We start from the raw sequence: 23334 nt of genomic DNA, 5'->3' as shown, positions 1-23334 counted from the left end.
CCATTGCTCTCGATGTGGTCTCCTCTACAATGGGGAGACAGGACACCAACTTACACAATGTTTCAGAGAACATCTCTGGGACACACACACCAATCAATCTCACCAAACACTTCAACTCCCCCTCCCACTCTGCCAAGGACATGCAAGTCCTGGGCCGCCTCCACTGCCAAATTCTAGCCACCTGACACCTGGAGGAAGAACACCTCATCTTCTGCCTTGGGACCCTCCAACCACAAGGGATCAATGTCGATTTCACCAGTTGCCTGATCTCCCCTCCTGTCACCTTATCAGAGATCCAACCGTCCAACTCAGCACCACCCTCTTGAACTGCTCTACCTGTCCATCTTCCTTCCCATTATCAGCTCCACTCTCCACTCCAACCTAACGCCATCACACCCCATCTTCATCTACCAAACACATTCCCAGCTACCTTACCCCCCAGCCCCACCTCACATTCCTGATAAACAGGTTATGCTTGAAATATTGACTCCCCTGCTCCTCAGATGCTGCCTGACCAGCTATGCTTTTTTGACTCTCAATATGCAAGTCTTGTCATGACTTTTAAACGGGATGATATTCCTTGACAGGATTTATGTTAACAAAAACTAGATAAATTAGTACAAGGAGCATTGAAGGGTTTGCATATTAAAAGGACCTACAAAATGCAGACGCTTAAAGAATTCAGTAAAAAACAATAAGTTACTTTACAAGTTATCCAAAGATTAAGGCGGCATTTGGTATGCTTTCCTTTATTGGTCAGAGCATCGAGTAAAGGAGTTGGGAAATCATGTTGCAGCTGTACAGGACATTGGTTAGGCCACTTTTGGAATATTGCATGCAATTCTGGCTATAGGAAAGTTTGTAAAACTTGAAACGGTTCAGAAAATTTGAGGATATTGCCAGGTTTGGAGTGTTCGAGCTATACAGAGAGGCTGAATAGGCTGGGACTGTTTTCCCTGTAGAATCAGAGGCTGTGACCGTATAGAGGTTTATAAAATCATGAGGGACTTAGATAGGATAAATAGATCAGGTTCTTTTCCCTGTGGTGAGGGACTCCAAAACTAGAGGGCATACAAGGTTGAGGGGGGAAAAATTTACAAAGCGACCTAAGAGGCAACTTTTTCACGCAGAGGATGGTGCGTGTATTGAATGAGCTACCAGAGGAAATGGAGGAGGTTGGTACAATTACAACATTTAAAAGGCATCTGAATGGTATGAATAGGAAGTGTTTAAGAGGGATACGGGCTAAGTGCTGGCAAATGGGACTGGACTAGTTTAGGCTATCTGGTTGGCGTGGAGCAGTTGGACTGCAGGGTCTGTTTCAAGCTGTACATCTTTATAACGATATGAGAGTAGATGGTGGGGGAGGTCATACTCAACCCTGACTTCTGTATTTCCAAGGAATTTGGCTTTCCTGAATGTGCTCTTACACTACTGGGCCAAATGGCCAGGTATGATGTTGCAATTTCTGTGTGATTCAATGTGATGAGTTATCAGACGACGATCAATGTTAATGAAAACAGCACAGCAAGCCAACAATCTCAAGAAATGAGGGCGATTGGACCATATTAGCTATGAAAAGTGACAAGAAAGAAAATGAAAACACATGGCATTAAAAGACAGACATATAAAAAACCAAGTCCATGGGGATATTCACTAATTTCTAAGTTTTTTTAATTGATGAGAAAAGATTTAAAATTGTACAGTGTGAATGACCACACAGTTATATGGCATGGAAACAGACCCTTTAGTCCAACTTATCAATGCTGATCAGACATCTCTATCTTGACCTAGTCCATTTGCCAGTATTTGGCCCATATTCCTCTAAGCCCTTCCAACTCATATAGCCATCCAGGTGTCTTTTAAATATTGTAATTGTACCATCTCCACCACTTCCTCTGGCAGCACATTCCATACATGCACCACCCGGAGTGAAAAAGTTGCCCCTCAGTTTTTTTGTTAATCTTTTCCCTCTCACTTTTAACCTGTGCCCCCTAGTTTTGGATTCTCCATCCTAAGAAAATGACCTGGACTATTAATCCTATCCTGCTCCTCATTATTTTATAAACCTCTAAGGTTACCTCTCAGCCTTCGATGCTACAGGGAAAAAAAATCCCAGCCGATTCAGCCTCTCCCTTAGCTCAAAGTCTCAAGTCCCAGCAACATTCTTATAAACTTTTCTGAACTCTCTCAGGTTTAACAACATCGTTTCTATAGAAGAACTATCAGAATTGTGCACAGTATTCCAAAGTGGCCTTACAAATGTCCTGGCCAGTCATAATATAACATCCCACCTCCTAGACTCAACGCTATGACTGATGAAACAAGTGTGCTAAATGTCGTCTTCACCAGCCTGCCTACCTGCGACTCCACTTTCAAGGAACTAGGCACCTGCACCCTTCAGTCTCTTTGTTCAGCAACAATCCCAGGACCCAACCATTAACTGCTGTGGCTTGCCTTACCAAAATAGAACACCTCATATTTATCTAGATTAAACGCCATCTGCACTCCTTGACCCATTGGCCCACATGATCAAGGTCCTGTTGTACTGAGATAACCATCTTCACTACACACTACAACACCTATTTTGGTGTCATCTGCAAACTTACGAACCATATGTCCTATATTTACAGGAAGCTGCAGTGTTACTGAGGAATGCATCTCTGAAAAGAATCTCAGGACTGTAGACTAAACTTAACCGGTTGTACAAAAGAGAAAACAGCTAAGTGACTCAGTGACAAAGTGAGCATTGCACATTCCTGCTACTTCTAATCTATTTTTAACACTGTTCAACTCCTGCCCACCTATTAACAGCCTTCCCGTTACAATTCTATTATTTACATCTAAGCTTTCCTGTATATAATACTTGCTATACAGAAATGTACTCTATCACTTAAGATTCAATTCAGAAAATATCTTTTCAGTACAAGGACTAGGTGAAATCTGAAACACTGCATGTTGGGCTAATGAAAATATTGAAGATTAAGATCAATAAAATTTTGTTCAGTCAGTTTATCAAGTGATATAAAATAAATGCAGGTAATTGCACTTGAGGTACATATCACTCACAATAAAACAGAATATGGATCATGTTTTAGCTTCTGAATAATCTCCTAATATATTCCTACATGACTAACAGAAAATGATGCATTATGCATTAATGGAATATTGCAGTTACTCCAAAAAAAATGACTTCTTTATTACTTGTAACATGATTAAAGTCAAAAATTGATTAAATTAATACAGAAAATTTTGTTTTAACTGACACTTTATGAACTCACTCTTGATAAAAGTAAAAATTATGCACCTCAAATACCATAATTTTACTGTATTATTGCGATGTCGGAGTTATTAGTTAAGACTGAGAGTGAGAAGGCTGTTTGCCAACAAGTTTTATTTAAGGCAAAGTTGCATTGAAGTGATTTATGCTGTAAATAAAGTAGTACAACATGGGGTAAACCTCTCTGCTAATTTAAATCAAACACACAGAGAAGGCAACCTAATGCCGTAATCTGTTAACCTTCGAGAGGCAAAGAACTATCACAGAGGTCACTATTTAAAGTAAAAATTAACAATTTCATTCCTTAAGTCCAACAGAGAACGTTAAAACAACAGCTATTTACAATTCCTTTCTCTTAAACCTATCTTTTACTTCCCACTCTACAATACTGGCCTGATAAAAAAGCCCCGATTAAGATTTACAAAATAAAAAATCACATTTCAAAACCAGTCAGTTTTGTTGATTCTCCTTTGGAGATTTTTCTCTGTATTTTCCCGGGTTGTCTCTTCTCCGGTCTTCAGCTGCACAACTTTTCTTACAGACAGGTATCTTTCAGAGAGCTATTCGGCTAGCAGTCTGTACTTGTTGGTGTTCTTGGCACTTCTCCTTCTAATTGTTCAAAATGTCTGGTTTTATACAGGTGAGGTGCCGGAAGACTGGAGGTTGGCAAACGTGGTGCCACTGTTTAAGAAGGGCAGTAAAGACAAGCCAGGGAACTATAGACCGGTGAGCCTGACCTCAGTGGTGGGTTAGTTGTTGGAGGGAATCCTGAGGGACAGGATGTACATGTATTTGGAAAGGCAAGGACTGATTAGGGATAGTCAACTTGGCTTTGCGCGTGGGAAATCATGTCTCACAAACTTGATTGAGTTTTTTGAAGAAGTAACAAAGAAGATTGATGAGGGCAGAGCAGTAGATGTGATCTATATGGACTTCAGTAAGGCATTCGACAAGGTTCCCCATGGGAGACTGATTAGCAAGGTTAGATCTCATGGAATACAGGGAGAACTAGCCATTTGTATACAGAGCTGGCTCAAAGATAGAAGACAGAGGGTGGTGGTGGAGGGTTGTTTTTCAGACTGGAGGCCTGTGACCAGTGGAGTGCCACAAGGATCGGTGCTGGGCCCTCTACTTTTTGTCATTTACACAAATGATTTAGATACAAGCATAAGAGGTACAGTTAGTAAGTTTGGAGATGACACCAAAATTGGATGTGTAGTGGACAGCGAAGAGGGTTACCTCAGATTATAACAGGATCTGGACCAGATGGGCCAATGGGCTGAGAAAGAATCATTGGAGTTTAATTCAGATAAATGCGAGGAGCTGCATTTTGGGAAAGCAAATCTTAGCAGGACTTATACACTTAATGGTAAGGTCCTAGGGAGTGTTGCTGAACAAAGAGACCTTGGAGTGCAGGCTCATAGCTCCTTGAGGGTGGAGTCGCAGGTAGATAGGATAGTGAAGAAGGCGTTTGGTATGCTTTCCTTCATTGGTCAGAGTATTGAGTACAGGAGTTGGAAGGTCATGTTGCGGCTGTACAGGACATTGGTTAGGCCACTTTTGGAATATTGCATGCAATTCTAGTCTCCTTCCTATCGGAAAGATGTTGTGAAACTTGAAAGGGTTCAGAAAAGATTTACAAAGATGTTGCCAGGGTTGGAGGATCTGAACTACAGGGAGAGGCTGAACAGGCTGGCCTGTTTTCCTTGGAGCGTCGGAGGCTGAAGGGTGACCTTACAGAGGTTTACAAAATTATGAGGGGCATGGATAGGATAAATAGACAAAGTCTTTTCCCTGGGGTAGGGGAGTCCAGAACTAGAGGGCATAGGTTTAGGATGAGAGGGGAAAGATATAAAAGAGACCTAAGGGGCAACTTTTTCACACAGAGGGTGGTACGTGTATGGAATGAGATGCCAGAGGATGTGGTGGAGGCTGGTACAATTGCAACATTTAAGAGGCATTTGGATGAGTATATGAATAGGAAGTGTTTAGAACGATATGGGCCAGGTGCTGGAAGGTGGGACTAGATTGGGTTGGGATATCTGGTCGGCATGGACGGGTTGGACCGAAGGGTCTGTTTCCATGCTGTACATCTCTATGACTTTATGTGCAATTCAGGGGACTCTAGACCCAGGAAGGTAAAATGGACCACCAGAACATGGACAACCTTTGAGAGGGATCATAATGGAGCAGTTTTTTGGAAAATTTCAAAGCTAGGTTGTGTAAAGTGAAGAATTGAAATCCCTTGTAGAGTTTCAACAAAATTTAGTAACCCACAACGTCATGAACATTGGAGAGGGGAGCTTGTTGAGTTATCTAAGGGGCCTGTTTCATCACCTTCGCTATTCGGTGTGTAGCTGTTCAATCATCGCTTTTGTTACCCATACTTTTTGCATGTTAAGCTTGGAACGTCAAAGTATAAATTCAAGGGAAGGTTCTCCAGGTTGCTCCCAGGTATGGAGCAGCTATCTTATGAGGAAAGTTGAGTAATTTGGGCCTTTTCTTGGAATATAGAAGATCGAGAGGCAATCCTTATTGAAGCAAACAAGATTCTTAGGGTTCTTGACAGGCTAGAGGGGTTGTTTCATCTTATGGGAAAGTCTCAGACCAGAGGGCATAATCTCAAAATAAGAGGTCACATATGTAAGGCAGAGAAGAGGACAAATTTCTTCTCTGTGTGCAAGTGAATCTGGATTTCTTTTTCCAATTGCACAAGTGTGTCAAGGTTCAGACAGACAAATTTTTATTCAGTAAGGGATTCGAGGGTTATGGAGAAAAAGTAGAAAGTGAAGTCGAGGATTATCAGATCAGCCATCATCTTATTGAATTGTGGAGCAGACTCAACGAGTTAAATAGCCTATCTCCATTCCTATGGTTGAGTGAGCAGGCCCTCTAATTTTCTTGCAGGCTATGTAGGCCTCCAGGATTCAGGCACAACAGTGACTTCCAGAACAAGAAATGAATGCCACAATTGGCATGCTGATGCTGCCCCCTCTTTGCTCTCTCCTTGTTTGACCACAAGAGATCATTAGTTTGAAAATAATATACTTCTCATTTAGTGAGGACTTAATTGTTTGTGTACTGTGAATATAAAAGAACCACACAGGTTTTCCTGAATTTAACAAGGAAAGAATGGAATTTGCTTTATTAGACTGAATCCAACCAAAATAAAATTGTAAAACATTCTCAGAATTTGCACACAAACCTGAGGCTTATACACACCCAAATACAGATTGCAGTGGGAAGGGCTAAATTGACTGAATTAGGAATCCATCAAAACTGACTCAGCTGGCTTCAGCGGTCTCAGTGATTCCAATTTAAAAATATAGATTACTGAGTTGGTTGCACTTCTTAAGATGACAGTACAGAGTTGAATCCTTTTAAAAAATCTGTCTACATCAAGGGTATGACTGGATTGCCCCAATCAGCAAACAGGCATCAATGCATGATGGGTAAGTCAGAGAGAAGGAGTGGTAAAACCATACGTATGTCTGCTCTCTCAGCTCGTCCTCAGTTCTGCTATTATATCATACTTAAAATATACAAAGGCTTATCTTGTCATAGTTTCCTTTCCAAATGCTAGGGAAATTCAAATAAGTTTTGTCTGCGGGTTCCAAAGGTTACTTTTCACCTCATGTCTGGAAAGCCTTCTTAGCCATAATCCACTGACCAAGTACAGTAATTATTTTTATTGGTTCCTTTCTAATAATGAAATAGCTGAAGTAATTGCCTTTATGCCTTGTTGATAGGTCAGCAGAAATAGCTATTGTCTTTACAAAAACAAAACACTGCAGATGGTGGAAATCTGAACTACTGGAGAAAGATGTGTGTCAGCATATTTAGAGAGAAAAACAGAATTAATGTTTTGAGTTCAATATGACAACTCAAATCAGCATCAAGCTAGACTCTCCATTAACTCTGCTCCTCTCTCCACATATGCTGACAAACCTGCTAGGTTTCTCCAGCTTATTTGTTTATTTGGTGGGTCTTTAGACTTTGTCTCCATTCCATAGATTGGAATGTGAGATGTATTGTTGGGCAAATTAGGATAGGCACCTTTAGCTGTGCTCTCGTGTTGTTAAAGTCTGTTTTCGAACAAATTGTGTGCTTCCAATACCAAGACTGCCATAAGCCACCATGATAATGTCACAATCAAGACAAAGCCGGCTGGCTGACATCCCCCATCCTTGCTGGCTTTATTCCTCCCATCCAATGGCTCATTACTTCATGCTCTTTTTAAGCATGCCAGTCACTGCACCATTATATGGTGGTGCTGGCCATAAACATAACTACTTTCAGAAGTTCAACTAGTATTTCCAGTTGGTGAATTAACAAAACAGGATTTAACATAAGCATGACTTCATGGTACGATCAAAGGCCAATCTATCTGTTATAATGCTTAGATTAAGAATAAATGTTTGTGAAACTTCAGTGAGAACACGTCTGATCAATTATGATCCCCATCAATTATTCCTTATCCTACCTAACATTCATAGCTCAATATCTGGATTCAGGTCCTACCTGCCCCGGGTGTATGTCAGGTTAGGCATCCTTGCCAGAGGATTCGCAGTAAGGTTAAAATCAACTAGGCGAAAGTGAGGACTGCAGATGCTGAATCAGAGTCTAGATTAGAGTGGTGCTGGAAAAGCACAGGTCAGGCAGCATCCGAGGAGCAGAAAATCGATGTTTTGGGAAAAAGCCCTTCATCATGAGTTCCTGATGAAGGGCTTTTCCCCGAAACATCGATTTTCCTGCTCCTCGGATGCTGCCTGACCTGCTGTGCTTTTCCAGCATCACTCTAATCTAGACCCAGGTGTAGTCATAGCATGTCCCAACAGGTTGATCAAAATAACTACATTTAGCACTGCCACTACCCTCACACCAAGAGCTGAAACATATTGCCACCCATTCAACCATCATCAGGTAGATTTCCCAAATAGATCTCTCACTGATGCACTGCAGGTCTGGGTGACATACAAAGAGAGGAAGGAGAGTCTAACAAAGATGTGCCTGCATACCTTGATTCACAAGAAAGAGGTGATGCAGGGCATTATCAAGCTAGTCAGTGAGGAAGATGAAAGCATTTACTATCTTATCTTCTAGCCCCACTCAGACCACTATAGTCCATTACATCCTAATTTACAAGCTACAGGTAAATCTCTTACACTCTGCATCTGACTCTCTCTTCAATTCACAGCCATTGGGTTGTACCTCAACAGGACAATTGGACATGTAAAAACATACAAGACATGCACAAAGAAACTGCACAAGGGTAAATTTTGACATTCATGTGCAATACGGCATGCTATAGTTTATAAATGTATTTGGAACACTGATTTTTATGGTGACATATACTTTTTTATTGTGACCAAATGGGACCGTGACAATGAAGAAAGAAGATGTGATGTGAGACAGTTAATGAATAGAAAATTTGGGTTCTAGTTGCTGGCATCGCAATTCACTGACAGCCTGGTTAGGAAAGGGCAGCTAAAGTTGCAGTCTCTCATCCTTCTCCTAGTGCTCTGATCCTTAGCTGCTTACAATATTGTTGATGCTAATGACTGGAGTGTGTCACCAAGCAGACTATATTGATCCAAAACACCCATTCTGGCAAGTAAACTGCAGGTTTTCTCCAGTGCATGACATATAGTAGAATTATTATTTCAGCAGACTGCTCTACATCATTTGTGTGGTCACATGTGCTTCATATGAGTATAAGCTTTGCCTCAGGGTTAATAACCATGTGGGCAGCAAGTAGCTCATTGCCCATAAGTGACTCTTTGGTTTGCCTTGTTGGCTGAAATGCATCTAGCACTGCAGGCTGTACTGAACAAAGTCATCATGACTGCTGCCAGGATACAAGAGATTGAGCTGCATGATTCATGGATCAGTGGTGCTGGAAGAGCACAGCAATTCAGGCTCGTTGGATGCTGCCTGAATTGCTGTGCTCTTCCAGCACCACTGATCCAGAATCTGGTTTCCAGCATCTGCAGTTATTGTTTTTACCTGCATGATTAATTGCCTATGGTCATACTTCAGCATCGAAATGATATCCCTCCCTATTCCAACATTGTGATGGAACCTATGGTTTCAAAGTTTTTTTTAAGATGGACTCTAAATGAAAAAGGGAAACAAACAAGAAACTAACCCTTATAAGACTGAAACTTAGCAAAACCTCTAGAGTAGCTGGAGTTTACTGAAATAATATAAATGAAAATAACTAGAACTCAATATGATCCCAAGAGGATCATGGTTAGATCTAGAAGCTGAAAATAGGCAAATATACAGTTGCTGGTGCTGTTTCTGCTACTTTTAGATCATGTAGATGACTCGACACTATCCAACTGTCATAAACCAAGTTGAGGAGGTTCTGGAGTCATGTACCATTTTTGATGAAGACTACACCAGTAGAACTTGGGAGGGTCGTGCACTGCTATCAACTGGGAACCAAGTTATGTTGTAGAAAAAGAGAAGCTGAAATTCTTTGAGAGGAAGATAGAGTTTAAGAATTTTGTGGCTGCGAATGATATGCTGAATGGACTGTTAAACTAGTTTCTAAGAACTATCTCAGTTATATCTGCTAACTTAGTAATTCGCAGCTTATGGATTGGTTAGCTCACTTAGTGGATGGCTAGTTTGCAATGCAGAGTGATGCAAACTGGGTTCAATTCACATTATGGCTGAGGCTACCGTGAAGGAATCTCCTTCTCACCAGAGATATGGTGACCCTCAGGTTAAATCAGTCATCTATCTCTCTCTAATAAGACAACAGCTCCGTAGTCTGTTAGGACTTATCTGCTTCCTTATTGTTTGCCTGCTGATTCACATTCTCCTAATTCTGCATTTTGGAGTAGATAATTAGCTAAGATAGTTTTTAATGTTTGCTTTAATTGGCTTTGATAGTAAAGATTATTTTGTTTTAAACTGTAAAATTTTGTGTAAAATTTACTTTCAGTAAATAAGTGATTTCAGATAAAGTCACTGGTCTCTACTGATATTGTAATACAGAATGAGTTGTCACAGGAACCTTCAAAGTGATGTATGTGCAGACAACAGCAGTGGTAACCATTGTTACAAAACTGCATTCGTATTTTTTAATGTCTGCTAAAGAATCCAAAGCTATAGAGTTTGATTTATGATAAGAGATTGAGTACTTTAGGCTTATATAGTCTGTATTTAGAAGGATGAGAGATCCAACTGAGGTTTATAAGATACAAAAGGGACTGACAGTGTAGGCGTATAGTGATGTTTCCTTGTGTGGGGCAAACAAGAATGAGAGGTCATAATTTTAGGATAAGGGTAGCAGATATAAAACAAATGCGGGGAAATTACTTCTCTCAAAGGGTCATGAATCAATGGAATTCATTACTCTAGAGTGTGGTAGATACTGAGACATTGAATAAATTTAAAGGAGGAGTCAAGCAGATTTGTAATTAGCAATGCCTTGAAGGGTAACGGAGCACAGGCAGGAAAGTGGAGTTAAGGCTAAGAGGAGCCATAATTGTATTAAATGGTGGAACAGGCTCGATGGCCGAATTGCCTAATTCTGCTCCTAGTTCTTGTGTTCTAAAGGAGGAAAGCTGCTATCCTTACATAATCTAACCTATATACAACTCCAGACCTATAGCCGTGTAGTTGATTCTTAACTGCATTGTGAAATGGCCCAAGAAGCCATTTAATTGCATTACAAAAGACTGCTCACAAACAACCTTTATGGAAATAGACTTCTAGAGGCTAAAAGGTGTCACGGTATGAGGAGAACATGGGAATAAGGTATTGAGAGAGAGATTCAGCCATGATCATGTTGATTGGCAAAGCGAGATCAATGGGCTGAATGGCATTCTCTGCTCTTATTTTCTATATTTCCAACCTTCTGAAGGGAAATTATGGACTGTTTTGACCCCAGAACATGGTAATACTGGAGAAACCAAATCCCAGGGTGAAATTGTCTTGATGGGTGACAAGTTTTATTTTTGTCCTTTTTTTTTAAACCATAGAAGCCAGTCATTAACCATGTTCATAAGAGACTGTCAATGTAATTTTAACAAACGAACATAAATATTACACAAGAGAAAAATACAAACTATATGATACGGGACATGAACTGTTGGAACAGTATCATGATAAATGTGAAAATAAGTCAATCCATTTATTCCAGCAATACACTTATACACCCAAACCTCAATTTAAAACGACACTCATCTTCTTGTTACTTGACACAGTTGTAATCAGTTTCCTTTCATCAAATTTCCTACATTCACTGTTTTCTTCAGTTAATGTCTCTCTTAGACTCTGAAAACAAACTGCTAATTCAGCTACTACTTGAGTTGGTTCCCTAAATCCCTGTTCTTCAAAACAGCTTTGCTGGATATGTCATTCTGAAACTCCTGCCATGTTATGCTTCTGAAACTACCATCTCACTGATCTCTTAAGCATCTCAGGACTTGAACTCCGCCCTGACAGCTTACAGTCTGCTAATGACAAGACCTCTGCCATTTTGAGCCTTTTTTTCCCACTCCATTAACCATTTTCTTGCTCTTCCTCTCTCTGTGCCTTGGTGGTTATATAACTCAAGTCAGGAAATACCTGAGCAATTATCTCCTAGATGGGTTGCTGTTCATTTAGCTGCAAACACACTTCTAAGAAATGCTGTTTTGAACTCTATATTAAAAATTAGTCTCTGACCTTTTTAAAAATGTCAGACTTTCACAGAACTGACGAACTAAAATCAATTTTTCCTCCACTTCTGAACCTCTTCTCAAACTATTTTCATTAATATGAGCCTTCATAACAGGTTATGTAATGAATGTTGGGTTTAATTGCAATATACCCATATCTTATGACTAAATTAAATAAAACTTGCACCTTGGAACGTTTACTATCCTAACAAAGTTGGGTAACTCCATCTACTTCTTCCCAATGAGTCATAAAGAAATATAGTTAGTTGTCGTCACATACAAAGCCTCACTTACACAACAATGGAGGGCAAATTGAGAGATGCTGAAAAATATCTCCAGCCTGGAAGGAATCAGATACAAAACAAACTCACCACAGTCAAGCACAAACAAACTATTGTTCTGCCCCACACTGAGGTTGCTGAATTGCACCACCACAACTGCAATAGCATCCTTACTGAAGCACAAAATCTGACACACTGAGCCCAATCTTCACTCTTTGTAAGTGGGCGGGTTTTGAATGGATTAAAATCAGACAAATTACTTGTTACTGAGATGCTGGCAAAAGTGTCGAATGCAAATCATCGTAAACATATACAAACAATTGTCGATATCCCTTCGGCACAAATAATTTTTCAACTGAAGCAAATGGACAGTAATCAAGAGGAAGAATCTGCTGATTTTTCTATTCCTCACCAGAGAACTAAAGCTAGCTGCAGTGGCCATCCTTCAAAATCTAAATTTATGTTAGTGACAACTGTATGTGTACTGAAAACGAATTCAATGTTGAATCTAAGGTTTGGGGGAAAATGATTCATCATATTAAACACTATTTATTTAATCCACTAATTAAATCAATGGAGTAGAAATTATATGATAACATCTGGGATCACTTTTTTAAAAGACCACTTGATTTCGACTGTGATTATAGTTGATTGTGGATAGAAACAATCACATCCAAGATTAATTAAAATCCAGCTGGCATGGGAGCTACGATGATTTCAAAAATTGAGCCAATGTGATAGTAAGAGAGCAGTTGACACTGATGTCAGAGAACCAATTAATTGGGTCAGATGGGGCTCTTGTGGTGCAGTGATAGTGCCCCTACCTTCGAGCAAGGAGACCTGATTTGAAGTCCCATTTGCTTCAGAGGTATGTAACAGAAAATATAACTGACTTATCTCAGTTGGGGGTCTTGTGGCAATGTGGTAGTGTCCGGGACGGATGCCACAGAGTGGCAATAAATTTTACTTCAAGAAAGTTTCTTATCCACTTAACTGACTTTATGAATGGATATGCACTTTTAAAATCCAAATGGCCACTCCATTTTATAGCTTTTATTGTTCTAATGAAAAACTTGTAAATAATCTATACATTCATATTCATTCTTCCTGTGATTGAAATACCTGAAAGTGCTCAGTTTAGCAAAATTACAGAACATTTTACTTTTTTTTTTAAGTAGTACACATTGCATATAGTAAATATAACATCTATTATATAGAAGCAATATTTCACTAACACTAAGCTTAATGCCCAGTTAATCTGCTTTTTGTTTTGGTTAAGACAGATTTTTGTTGTCCAGAGCATGAAATAAGTTTCTGCCTTTCGATTACTGCCATTGTCTTAATCTGCAATTAAGACCACATCCACTGAGCAGCACGGTGGCTCAATGGTTAGCCCTCTGCCTCTCAGTGCTAGGGCCCGGGGTTCGATTCTAGCCTTGGGCAGCAGTGCAAACTCCAAAGAGACATTCTCCCCATGTCTGCTTGGGTTTCCTGCAGGTGCTCCGATTTCCTCCCACAGTCCAAAGATGTGCAGGTTAGGTGGATTGGTGATGCTAAATTGCACAGTCTCCTGGAATTTGCAGACTAAGTGGGTTAGCTATGAGAAAATGCAAGGTTATAGGAATAGGATCGGGGTGGGTTTGGGTGGCAAGCTTTTCAGAGGGTCAGTGTAAACTCGATGGACCTAATGGCCTGCTTCCAAACTGTAGGGAATCTATGACTCAAGGCAGACAGGATCTCCCTGTTTAGTACCTCAGCTACTCGTAACACCTCAACAAATGCAAATATGCTCATTTAAGTTGAGCCCATAAAATTCCAGCCTAGAACTATCAGCTTGACCAAATGAGAAAAGCCGATTCCATTTCTGAAAACAAAATTATTTTATGGGATGTGAAAGCCTCCGACAAGGCCAGCATTTATTGCCCATCCCTATCTGCCTTTAAACAGAGGGCAAATGTAGAGTCAACCACATCATTATGGGTCTGGAGTCAGACTGGCCAAATCAGATTTTCTTCCCTAAAGATGAACTAAAAGGGTTTTAACAAAAATAACATGTCGTAGTTAACCACTGCTGAGAGTAGTTTTTAATTTCAGAATGGTTAAATGAACTTAAATTCCATCAGGTAGGATTTGAACCCAGTGTCAGAGGTTGAGGTCTTTGGAACTCCTTGCCACAGAGCTATGACAGCAGAGTCCTTATGTATATTTAAAGCTGGGATAGGTAGATTCTTCATCAATAGAGGAATCCCTGCTGCCTGTGGCAACACCTAAAGAACATTACAGGATACAAAATGAAGCAGAGCAAGATGGTGGGCCAAGATACATCCCTCCTTGATGCGCTCAATGCTTTCTGTGATCGGTTTGAGCCCAGACAGCCCCAGGCACACCTGTTCCCTCAGTCACTGCTGCAAATGTCAGACTGACCTTCTTGGGAGTCAACCCAAGGAAAGCGAGAGGCCCGCACAGTGTCCCTGACCAAGCACTCAGATCCTGTGAGGATCAACTGGCAAAGGTAATCACTGACATCTTCAACCTATACCTCCAATAAGCTGAAGTCCCCACCTGCTTCAGGAAGACCACCATCATCTCTGTACCAAAGAAAGCACATGCAATGTGCCTTAATGACTAGTTGCTCTGACCTCAATAAACATGAAGTGCTTGGAGAGGCTGGTCATGGCCCACATCAATTCCAATCTCCTACAATTTGCCTACCAACGTAACAGGTCCACAGCAGATGCCATATCCCTAGCCCTACACTCACCCTTGGAACATATGGATAACAAGGACACCTGCTCATTAACTATAGCCCCACCTTTAACAACATTACTCCCTCCAGACTGATCTCAAAACTCTGATCTTGGTCTCAGCTCTGCCATCTGCGATCGGATCCTCAGCTTTCTCACCTACAGAGTGCAATCAGTGAAGATGGGTAACTGCACCTCCTCAACAATAACACTCAACACTGGAGCCACCCAAGATTGTGTCCTCAGCCCCCTAGTGTACTCTCTGTACACCCACGACTGTGTTGCTAAATTCCAAACCAATGCCAGCTACAAGTTCGCTGATGACAAGACCATTGTAGGACAGATATCTAACAACAATGAGTCAAAGTATAGAAGGGGGACAGAGAGCTTGGTGACGTGGTGCAATGAGAACAACTTCTCTCTCTCAACGTCCGTAAAACTAAAGAACTGATCATTCAGAGACAGAGGAGGAGAACACGCCCCCATCTACATTCGCAGAACTGAGGTTGAGAAAGTGGAGAGCATCAAGTTCCTCAGGAGGGACGACAGCCAACCACCTGTCCTGGACTTCCCATGTAGATGTGATGGTCAAGAAGGCACAACAACATCCCCTATTCCTCAGGTAGTTCAGGAAATTCAGCACGTCCATAAGGATCCTCACCAACTTCTACAGGTGCAAGATTGAGAGCACACTGTCCAGGTGCATAATGGCCTGATATGGCAACTGCCCTTTCCAAAATTGTAAGAAACTATAGATGGTTGTGTGCACAGCACAGACCATCATAGAAGCCAAACTCCATCGATGGACTCCATTTACATGGTTCGCTGCTGCAGAAAGACTGCCAATATTATCAAAGACCCATTGCACCCTGATAATAATTTCCTACAACCCCTTCCATCAGACAGAAGATACAGAAGCCTGAACATATGCATCAGCAGGTTCAGGAACAGCTTCTTCCCTGCCATTATTAGACTGATGAATGGACTCTCTAACATTAAATAATGCTGATCTTGCTAATGCTGATCTCGCCTAGCGCAAGCTCTATGCAATGTAATCTAAGTCTTTTTGATCTGTACATCCTTGCTTATGATTTGCTTGTACTCTTGTAAACAAAGCTTTTCACTGTACCTTGGTACACGTAACAACAAAAATCAATCTAGGGTTACAGGGAAAATGCATGAAAGTGTATGCGAGAAATATCAGATCAGCCATGATCTTATGAATACCAAAACAGGTTCAAGAGGTCTACTCTTGTTCCTACTTCTCATGGTCTTAACCATCACCAATGAGGCACGCAACCACTTCACAATGTTGCGTTATTCTAGTGTACCAGGTATGATATTTGTCTACAACTAACAAGTCCCCAGATCAAAACCAAAAAAAATTAAACATTGCTAAAGCTTAGACATCTGCCTGTGAGGAAAAGATGTGTAAAGCCCTACCACACATTTCCCATTTATTTGACTATTTTGGTGAGAATCTAATTAGCAGTTCAGAAAAAAAACTGAAATATTTGTTGCAAGGGGAAAACATGAAACCTGTTTTCTCTGTTCAAGACAAATTTATGGCTGTGTCATATAAATGAAATTGTGAATTGCCTCAACATTCTCAAATTACACTAAGTGATGTTGTAAAAATGTAATGTGACCTATTGAGTATAGAGGAACTGAACTAACAGAATTTGACAATCTCGCTATTCTGAACCTGAACTGCTCTTTTCCTGCTACACTAGCTAGTTGCTTGCAAGATTTCCTGTAAGTATGAAGCATTGCTGTCCAGTCCTATCCTAATGTCCACAGGTTAAAAATAAAGTGCACAAAATGTGTATTTGACATAATGAAAATAGAAAAATGTTGAAGATTTCAAGCTCAGGAACCCTTTTTCCCTTCAGCTCACAATCTTATTCAAACCCACAGTTCCCTCAATGACCAGGATTACGAAAATGATAAAAGGAAAAATACTATGGATAATGGAAATACGAACAAAAATGCTAGAATACTCATCTCAGCACAGCTGCTGCTCAATCTAAATACTTCCAACACTTTTTATATTTGCTTTTAATTCCCTGTCTCATGGACAGCATTTACAATTAGGAGACTCCATCTGTTCAGCAACTGGCTTACAATTTTCCACAGTCAAATTTAATGCCAAAATTTTGAAGGAGGTGTTTTCTTCTCTCATTCTGTCTCCTTCCAATTACTTGTACCTAATTATCTCCAAAAATCACTTCAAAAAAACTTTGTATTGACTCTTTGTATGTGTAGTGTGGGATACCTACTCTTCTATTGTTAACAAGAATGTCAGTACTTTGTGAACACAAAGTTCAACAGTGCTTTTCTGAGGTGGGCCACATACTTCAGGAAACAGTGCTCCGACCTTTTCTTACAATGGTGGTCACTGTGGTAATAAAATGCAGCAAATGTCAACATCAAGCATTCACAATTAATTATGGCACAGCGGGCTACAAAACAAAGTACTCTCCTAATCTGACTCATGTGACAAACCATGGGTGTAACTGGAAAGGTGGGCCTCTCTGACTACACTAGACTGTCTTACTCTCATTAGCCATTTTTCCAAATCTTTGGACTGAGACTGCACAATACTGCTGAATTAAAGTTTGATGCCGTAGGTCTATGTTCACAAGGATCTGGATTTGGATGATACATTCCTTTCAAATAAACTCTCTGGTCTGCATATGGGAGTTAGAAATTGATGTGAGCACAGACCTCAGAATCAGAACACTAGCACTCTAATCGACATCAAAATCCAGGTCTACTGTAATATACCTAAGTTTATCCTCACAATTTACTAGTGGTCAAACTTTGAATCAAGATGGGCCTTCAAATCATCTGGTCTCATTCTTCTAGGATACCAAGCTTATTCACACTGTAGTCATCTGTTTCTTTAATCATCACCAGTCACATGTGGCTAATCGAGAATCCAGATGCAGCTAACTGCACTTCTGGTTAGCAAATAAAAATGAGTAATAGGTTAATTGGAATGGGATTTTAATTTTCATTTTTTGGAGTGTGTATTCCAAAGCTGTTCAGTCAGAAAAGGAGATACAGGACTGCTTTTGATCATTGAGTGTGCTATGCTTGCTGAATAATCAAGATACACTGGAGTTGTACTCTATGCGAGATGTTTTCCACTGAAATCAGTGTGGGTGGTTGAAACAACGTGCAGTAGCCATACCTGTGACTAGCCAGCAATTTTAACTGGTTACCAGCCCTTAAGAGGATCCAGTGTCCTCCTGATATTTTCTGGCAAGTTTCTTCAGGTAACACTTGCCACTTATGAAAAAAAATCATTTAATAGCATATGTTCCATGATTTTCTTCACAGGCTATGAACCTAAGCTCTTATTGGGTTTGTTACTTCACCATATCTGCAAATTTTGTTTTGGTTTTACTTTCACTTATACTTCACTTCAGTCCTTCTGAAAAATCTATAAGATAGCGGAGTCCTAGACCACATATTTTTCATAACTTTTCCCTGTATCATCAAGAATCACCATCATTGTTTTTCACTGTATAACCTGCCTCCTGGGTCTCATCAACATAAATTGTCTAACATATTTTAGGTATCATTTGACCAATGCAACCTGCCCCTTGACTTCAATGTGCCATCTGGATTTGAGCTCAATTTAGTAGTGAACATGTTTGCATTTCTTATTGCTGCCTCACACTACTTCAACATAATTAGTGACAACCAATACCCCCAAGTCTCTCTCAAATTTTCCTTCAATAAACTCTAACCAATCTATTAAATACTTGATAGAGTTGAACTAGTATAATACAGTATGGCTCAGGTCATCAGTAGCGCACAAACTCTTATGTCTAATTAAACCAAAATAAATTTGAGAATCAAATGGTGTATTGCTTTGGTGTGAGCTGTCAAAATAAGCTTAATTTATTAAGTGCTCTTATGGTGCAATGATAATGTCTCTACATCTGATCGAGGAGACCTCGGTTCAAGCCCCACCTGCTCCAGAGGTTTGCAATAACATCTCTGAACGGGCTGATTTTAAAAAAAGTCAATGATACTGTGCAACTAACAGGGATCCACACAGTAAAGGTTTCATCGATGGAATCATTTGGAACACCATTTACTGAATTTGCCATTATTAATATTTTATTGATATCCAAAGAGTGAGTTTATCAATCAAAGTTTAAACCAATGCTCCAACAACTAGTTTTTTAAAAAAATATTTTAAACTCCAATAAATACTATTTAAATACAATTGCTTGGTCAGTTGTGAAATACAATTTTGACCATGAGACATACCACAATCGGACAGCACTGCCTCAACACTAAGCTAACTGTTTACAAGACTGGCAAAATTATGCAGACCTACAAGTAAATCACAAAACAGAAACAGAAAACCTGCCTATGTTGTTTATCCCTCACATTAACTAAGTCCCATGAGTCACAAATGTAGCTTCAATAATTACATCACGTGCAAGCACCTAACTCTGCTCAATATATTTAGGGCTACTGAATGAAAAGCAAACAGAATATGCAAGTAAAGCTGCAATCGCATTCCAAAAAATTGAAATTCAATTTCAAATTCTTTTACCTTCTGACTGTAAAAAAGAGCATTTACAGTGGTTAAAAAGTAGTTGCTCTGTCATCAGTAACTTGGCTTCCTACTTAGCATCACCAGCAAATCAAACTTTGGGAGTCAAACTCAACACACTTGTCCCAAAGAACTACAAGCATTCAGTAAATGATCAAAGCCAATACATTTCTAACAGATTAAATTCTGAATTTTAGTCTGAACCGGAAATCCCAGCTATTGATTAATCCTCAAACTAAAACATACGCTCTAGGTAAGTACTGAATCAGACTGTCTCTTAAATAATCAAATAAAATGCGTAAATCTAAAACCTAATCAGTCCAAGTTATATTTCGACATCTTGACCGCAAGCCACTACCAAAATTATAGCTAAATGTCAGATTCACAAAATGCCAAACAGCAACAATAGCTTGCATTTATACATGCCTTTAAAGTACTAAAATATCCCAAAATCCTCCACAAAATGATTTGAAGTTGGATACTAAGCCACATAAGGAGATATCAAGGAAAATAACCAAAAAGAATAAAAAGAGTAATACCCTTCTGAAGCGTCAGTGAACTCGAAACGTAAACTGTTTTCTTTAGGTATAAAGAGCGGTTGAGAAGATTAGGATTATTTTCAGTAGAAAGGTGGAGGTTGGGGGGGGGGGGGGGGGGGGGGGGGGTGCAATTGAGGTCTACGAAACCATAAGAGGTATAGACAGGGTGAATAGCAAGAAGCTCAAGTTTAAGGTAAGCGGTGAAAAGTTTAAGGGAGCTATGCATGCAAATTTCTTTAAGCAGAGGGTAGTAATTGCCTGGAATGCATTGCCAGCAGAGGTGGTACAGGTGGGCACAATAGCGTTATTTAAGATGTATCTAAACAAATACATGAATGGGCAGGGAGCAAAGGGATACAGATCCTCTAAAAACAGGCGACAGGTTTAGATAGAAGATCTGGATCAGTGCAAGCTTGAAGGGCCAAAGGGCCTGTTTCTGTGCTGTAATTTTCTTTGTATTTTTCTTGTTCTTCACAGATGCTGCCAGATCTGCTGAGTTTCTCTGGCAATTTCTTTATTTGTTTGTATCGGATCTCCAGCATTCTCAGTTCATTGTTTTATTTCTAAATGACCAACAGTTTAGCCATAAAGATAGATTTTCTGCTGAAGGAGGAAATGGAGGTCAAAAAGAGGAGGGGTTTAGGGAAGGAATTAAAACTTCAGTGCCTAGTATTGAAAATGTAGTCAGCAATGATAGAGCAGTTAAACCCAAATATCTTCCAGATGTTTGTGGGGTTGGATGAATAGACAGAGATAAAGCAGGCTGAGGACACAAAGGCATGTGAAAGAAAGTGTGGACATTTGAAAAATTAAAGTGTTGACTCAGCACCAATATAGATCATGAGGCTCTTGTGCAGTGGTAATGTCCTACCTCTACTACTAGGAGGCTTGGGTTCAAGTCTCGCTCGAGGTCTGTAGTAATATATCTGAACAAATTGACTATAAACTATCTATATGAGAGAGAGCATTCAAGCAGTGACCCAGTCAGCAAACTTTTCGATGACCACACGTTTAAGCAGAGCGCCAAGTGGGATGCCAGCCAAGTGTGCATTAAAATAATAGCTATGAGGATTTCACCAATATATACAAACTGAGTCAAGGGTGAAATTGAGCAAAAATACGGAGGTAGAAATGGTAAGATGCACGGTTGGATGCTCGTTTCAAGGTCAAATACAGCACTAAAATAGCAAACAGTTGCCAGGGTTAGTGATGAAATTGGTAAACAGGAATTTAGTTTGGACTGCAGACCAAACAGAATAACCTCAAAAATCTTCTGATATTTAACTGGAGAAAATTTCTGCTCAATCTACAAATATCAGCTAAGCAGTCCAATAATTTAGTGGTGGAATAGAGAAATGCAATGGAAAGGTAGAATTGTGTGCAGAAGCGAAATACAGTTGATGCTGGAAATCTGAAAGAAAAACAAAACAAAATGCAGGAAATGTGCAGAAATCAGGCAGTATCTGTGGCAAGAACCCAAGTTCACATTTCAGGTCAATGACCTTCCATCAGAACAGAGGAACACCGAAATGTCCGAGTTTTTAAGCCAGCAGGAAGAACAAAGGAAAAGTCTGTGATGGAGTGAAGGACAGGAGAGATTTTATGATGCAAAATCCAAAATGAGCAGTCATGAGTATATAAAAAAAATGACATTTGCTGTTAGCCTAAACACCTGCAGATAATATTGCCAAGGGCAGCACATAAGTGAGAAATAGGGAAGAGCATGGTAATTCTTTGAGGGACGCTGGAACAGGAACAGGAACAGAAGTCATTGCAAATAATACTAACACTACAAACAGATGGAGAAAATAATAGGAGCCAGTTGAGTGCAGTCTGACCCAGCAGGACAGCAACAGAGAGATATCAGAAGAGTATGGTGTGGTCAGTAATAAAGACTCAAGACAATTTGAGGAGGACAGGATATACTTCACCTTTGTTAGAAGCACATCAGATTAGACATCATTTGTGACTTTCAATACTAGGAGTGACAAACTACCTGGAGAGATTCAAACCTGAAGCTTGGAACGATAATATATTCAAGAACATTGGAGAGGAAAGGGAGATAGGGATCAATGGGGGTGTTTTTTTATTTTCAGATGAATCATGTCAACGGATTTAGAGAACAGTGGAACAGTCCCCGAGGAGCGATGGCTGCTAACATGTCGTCCTAGAAGGGAAGTTAAATAGTCAGCAGTTTAGTGGGAATTGGGTTTGGGGGGTGGAAAGGGTCTCATGAACAAGACAAACAAAGGTGAGAGCTCAGGGCTAAAACAGGAGGGAACATTCAATGAAGTTTCACCCACTGGGTTGGTAGGTAGGAGTGGCATAGACAGTGGATCAGATGGCCTCAATCTTAGTGACATAAAAATTCATGATATGCTGCATCTTTGAGATCATCAAACAGAACCTGGACTGAACAAGCCCTTTAAATACGGGTGCCTCCCCAAAGTCTATGCACCATCTATAAGGCACAACTGATGGAATACTCTCCACTTACTTTGGATACATGCAGCTCCAACAACATTCAAAAGGCATCATATTCAAGACAAAGAAGCCTGCTCGATTGGCAACCCATTCACTCCCTCTGCCACAAGTGAACAGTGACATGACTGCATACCACATAAAAGATGCATTGTAACAACTCAGTAAACCCCCTTCAATACCTTTCAAAGTTCGGTTTCTATGATTTAGCAAGTTAAGGGCTGTAAGAACACCAACACCAGATAATAAGACGACTGGTGGATTAGCAGAAAGCATAGGGGACTGTCAAAGAATACAGGAGAATGTAGATAAGACTGGAGAGTTGGGTGGAGAAGTGGCAGATGAAGTTCAATCCAGGCAAATGTGAGGTTCATTTTGGGAAGTCTAATTCTAGAGCGAATTATACAGTGAACAGAAAAGCCTTGGGAAAAGTTGATGAGCAGAGAGATCTGGGAGTTCAGGTCCATTGTACCCTGAAGGTTGCTGCACAGGTGGATAGAGTGGTCAAGAAGGCATAAGGTATGCTTGCCTTCATCGGGTAGGGTATTGAGTATAAGGATCTGGTTTCCAGCATCTGCAGTCATTGTTTTTACCTTATTGAGTATAAGGGCTGTGAGGTCATGTTAAAATTGTACACAACATTGGTTGGGCCGCATTTAGAATACGGTGTACAGTTCTGGTCACCACATCACCAAAAGGATGTGGACGCTTTGGAGAGAGTGCAGAAAAGCTTTACGAAGATGTTGCTTGGT

At 40.1% G+C, this 23334-nt stretch overlaps 1 protein-coding gene across 5 annotated transcripts in view; it reads right to left on the bottom strand.

Annotated features, from left to right (window-relative positions):
* The window catches only part of LOC122548888 (focal adhesion kinase 1), a 511554-nt gene that overhangs the window by 312490 nt on the left and 175730 nt on the right, over positions 1–23334 (bottom strand). The window lies entirely within an intron of this gene.

This window comes from Chiloscyllium plagiosum, unplaced genomic scaffold (assembly GCF_037043375.1).
Source record: "Chiloscyllium plagiosum isolate Xiang-an unplaced genomic scaffold, Cpla_swu_hap1 HiC_scaffold_4, whole genome shotgun sequence".
Lineage (NCBI taxonomy): Eukaryota > Metazoa > Chordata > Chondrichthyes > Orectolobiformes > Hemiscylliidae > Chiloscyllium > Chiloscyllium plagiosum.
Note: the sequence above shows the minus strand (reverse complement) of the source record. Positions and strands in the feature narration are given on the sequence as shown.